Below are 5030 nucleotides of genomic sequence, written 5' to 3'. Positions count from 1 at the left end.
ATTATGTTACCTCATTAATTATTTTCCATCGCTTTGAATAATAAAAAATATATTTCCTTTGTTTTGATCTCAAAATAGAGTTGCAAAAAAAAAAAAAATTAAAATTAGAGTATCGTATAAGAATTGTTCTTTTTGAAGTTGTGCTAAGACAATAATTTTTTTTTTGAGATTTTGTAGTGTGAAATTTGTAGGATACTAAGGGTTTGTTTGAGTTTGTAATCTCAAAAGGTGTGATTTAAAAATAAAGATTTTAGAATGTGCTATATGAGAAAGTGATTTTTAAAACTCAATTAAGTATTTGATAAAATTGCAGTTTGATCTTTAAAATCGCAAGTTAACCTTAAAAATTCTGCATTTTCAAAAAAGCACATATTTGCCTGCAATTTGAAAAAACAATTTTCTGCATTTTCAAATCGCAATTTTTTTAAAACGCAATTCTCAAACGATTCATTTTCTGCGATTTTGTTTACACTCACACTTTTTATCTACAAAATCGTAATCTCAAACACACTCTAAATGACTACTTTGAACGCTATAATTAATATTTTTCACACAATTTTGGAAAAATATCCAAAACCCTTGTATTGTTTTTCAAAATTTACCTTTAAGACCATAATTTACAATTTAGCCAATTTTAAGGCACCGAGTTTACAAAGATATTAATTTAAGACTTTTGTCCATTTTTCTTCAAATAAATAACAAAAATGTCGTATAAATATTATTATCTCATTCTCATTAAAATATTACTAAAAATTTATTTAGCATCATAAACTAACAACCATTTTTTATTTAGCATCATAAACTAATAGGTGTGAGACTTAGGTCCATCAAACTGTCATTTTGCTGCAACTTAGCCCCATCTGTCTGTAACGCCCCAGTGAAATTAACTAATCGGTAGTTAACTTCATGGTCCATCTCCCAGTGCTACTCGAAAAAGAGTAAAGACCACAGGGATTCCATCATTTTCGAATAGAGTCTGCAGCGAAAGACTTCCATTTAACAAAAGGTAACAATGTAAAACCCATAATCACAACATGAAAAACCAATACAAAACTAAAGCATCATAACATAACATAGATAATCATCAAATGCAAGGGTCAAAAGACTAGTCTCAAAATTACAAAAAAAATAAAAATAAAAAAATCTTAATACTAGTGGTCATGAAAATAACATCAAAAGAGTCATTGCCTAGTTTTGATAAGGTAAAGCGCATAGATAATTTCAATCATGATATCCTAGGTTTCCCCATCCGCATCACACGTTGCCTTAACCTGAACCGGATCCAATTCTTGGAAAATCACTCGGATCAAGTCCTCCAAAGGAACTATCATCCTCTCTAGCATCAGTATCTAAATAACTAGTTATAAAATAACACATGCTTCATTGGGGGAAATGATTCAAGCGTAAGTCCACGACTTAGTGAGCAATAATACTCATGATGCACATGTTATCATGAAGTGAACTAAGATGTTTAAGACATAAATCACGAGTAGCAATGTACAGTTATAATTCTCTATTTCGCAATTGGTCATGAATGCAATATAGATATAGTATTTGATGTAACAAAAGTATCATATCATAGTTCAATTCCATATAATCTATCTAACACCCTCACCTTAAGGTGTGGGCCTAGTGTATTTATGGGTTCATAGTGTTGGGCTTTGTTGTGCGGGCCATTAATTTTAGGTCTAGTTAGCTTAAATAAAAATTGGATCAAAGCTTATAAAGAAGACTATAATGACTAATGGAAATTCATAATTTTAGTGTTTTTGTCCGTGGCATATTTTAAACCCTAGTGACATTCATAATTTAATATATGGCATATAGGACAATAGGAACTAAAATCCTATAATTTTCACTCAACATAAATTTTGGACTAATGAGGGGATTTACATGCATCGAATATAGTTTTTAAATTAACCTTAACATGATTTTAAGTATTAGATTTCAAGAAAAAACCTACTATTAACCACCTAGATTTGAGAAAAAGAAACTTTACATTGTTTTAACCCCTAGTTTATGAAACTCTACATGCTATTGGCTACCTAGATTTTGTAAGAATAACTTTACACTATATTATCTCTTGGATTTCAAGACAAGCTTATACCAAACTTTAACTATTAGATTTCAATGTATAGAACAACACCATAATCCTTTTGGTTTGAAAGACAAGCCTATGAATTGATGGAAGAGTTACTTTATGGGGTCTTACACCCCATTTTGTTTTATTTGGCACCTCCCTCCCCAATCACACGACCAACCCCCTTCTTCTTCCCCCCATTCTTTCATCTTTTCACTTCTTCTCTCAAGCTCCCTCATAATCCCTTTATGTAAGAGCCAAAAACACCTATTACCAACCTATTCCTCCACAATCTACCACACTACTTTGCAAGCGAAGATTTTCATGAAGTTCTCATATTTCTTAAAATCACATCATTGTAATAACACATCCATCTTCTCTCTTTTGAAATCTCCATTATATGATATGCTTAAAAATGTTTTATGAAAGTTTTATTTAAATATAATAGAAACCCATTTGAACACATGAGAGAATGATTTTGTTGTTATTACTAAATAGGAAAATAATTTCATGTAGCATTAAATCTATGGATATTCATGAGATTAGGTACTAACCTATTCCATGGAAAACATGTATATCATGCTTCAACCTATATGTGAATTTTTAATAGTATTGAAATAAAACCATTTGAGCGATAAAAAAATGACTATGATGCTTTTATTAAATGTCCAAATATTTTGTTAGGTTGTCAAAAGCAAGTGTTCATAAACCCCATCATTTCTTTTTTTTTTTTAAACTTGTGAATTCATTTAGTAACCAAAATACATGATTTTGCAAGATGGGAGTTTATAACCTAATAATTGCTTGAGTTTATGTTTACAAAAAAAAAATGTTTATCTCTTTGTAGAAAATACTTGTCCTTAAAAATGAAAAACTTCATAATGAACCTTTAATAATATTCTTCAATTCATGGAAATAACGTAGGATTTATACCAAAAGTCCATAGTTGTAAAATGATGTGAAAAGTTATTTTTTTTTTAAAAAAATAATAATAAAAAAAAAATGAGCAATGAGTATGAATTTTAGATTAGGTCATAATCTTTTATAACCAAAAAGTCCTATAGTATGGTTCTTTTGAGTGATAAAATATTTCTAAAAGTTAACACTTAAAGTGATGTTAAAACTATTTTAAGAAAATATGTTATTTCTCATATATGGCATCAAGAAAGTCTTTTGATTTAAATCTGAAAAATTTATTTCCATGGCATGTTTTAGTGGTGTTTGATCTAAAATTTATTAAGTAAATAGCCTTAGATGTGCTTTGGGCCAAGTGACTTAGTGTAAAGCTCTAGTTAGGCCCATTTTGTGAGTTGTGAGTCTTAATTGGTTAACATAGTTAGAAGAAGGTTCAAATAAGCCATTTCTGACCCATGCCCCCCATTAAAACAATTTTGAGACTTTTGGAGAATAACTAAATCATTTTTTTTAAAAAAAAAGTGAAATTCTAAGATTAACTCTATTTTTGCTTCTTTATTCAAAAGTATGAAAATGTTAACAAAATAAGTTAGAGTAGAATATGATACGTTTCAAAAAAAAAAAAAAATTGGAAGAAATTATTAGATTTATTCCTTACCTTATTTCTAAGAAGAAAACATTTTTAATAATATGGAAAAATGTCAGAAATGTCAGGTAAGTTATGACCGACTTCTAATATGAATTTGTGTGCCTAGCATAAGACTAACTTAGGTGAACCTTATTGTTCAAATTTTAGCAGTTGCCGCATACCTTTTAGTGCAGTATCAAGGTAAGTAGTACTCCTTACCCCTTCTAAGTGCATTTCAATTAAAGTAATTAACACTTTCATATCATGCATTTTATGGTAAAATTTCCTTTAGCGTTTTAATAATCATGAAAAGTATTGTTTTATACTAGAATAAGTTGTAACCTCTATCTCCTTTGAATCTATTTAATTCTCAATGATTATAATAACATGTTTTGCCTTAAAATATTTGAATGTTACACATTTGTCATTTCGTTTACTACATGTTGTCAACGTACACTTCATGTTTTTTAAATGTTACCCCATGATTTAAAAGCTTGAGGTACGAAAGTGTTTTACAGCTAAGTTGTTACTCAAATATGGGTACAAATGTTCATTTATGAAATGACGTTTCCAAAAATAAGGAAAGTTTTTATTTTAGTAATTTTTTCCAAATGAAGAAAAGTTTCTATTTATGGGAAGTTCCTAAATAAGGAAAGTTTCTATTTAATGAAACTTTCCCAATAAGAAAAGTTTTACGTAAAGAAGTGGTATCCTTTTCACATGCTAAGTTATATGATTATTGAAAGTTTAGTGAAGTAAAGAATAAGCATGTGTAAGGTAAAACCAAAATATGTAAATGAATGTTTTAAGACATTTGGCCTAATGAAAAGTTAGTAGCATAGTATTGAGCTAAGATGGAGTGCACCACACTAAAGTTACAGTTACGTGAAGGTGTGTCCATCACTAAGTTGTCATGCTGAGTGCACCAATAAGTTAATTAGATGACCAAGGTATCTCGCGGCCACAAGTGTTACTAGATCCTCGAAGGTTGGATCGCGCAATCCCATGCATACGGGGCGTAATAGTATGCGAGGCCATAAATGACAGTGAAAAGATAAGTTTTTACTTGTTCAAGAATCATGTCTTTATATCGAGCTTGATGAAAGGAGAGTTGATTTATGAAATATTTCTAAACATATGTTTGTTTAGTAAAACTAAGAAAAATGTTTTGAGGGCAGAAAATATAGTTTAACTCAAGTAATTACTTTATGTTATATGCTTAAGTATCGGCTTCAAATTTTAATGTTACTTTATTTCAAAAGGTCACAACCTCAACCGTTTAACTCAGTTGGGAATATTACTTACTGTGCATTTCCCTCACCCCTTACTTTCTTCCCCTTTTCAGGTCTCAAAACGATTGATATAGGTGGTCGGGATGCTTAGGTTTTCTGGGGGAATCATGACATT

This window comes from Alnus glutinosa, chromosome 1, assembly GCF_958979055.1.
Source record: "Alnus glutinosa chromosome 1, dhAlnGlut1.1, whole genome shotgun sequence".
In the NCBI taxonomy this organism is placed as follows: Eukaryota; Viridiplantae; Streptophyta; class Magnoliopsida; order Fagales; family Betulaceae; genus Alnus; species Alnus glutinosa.
This window is presented reverse-complemented; position numbering follows the sequence as displayed.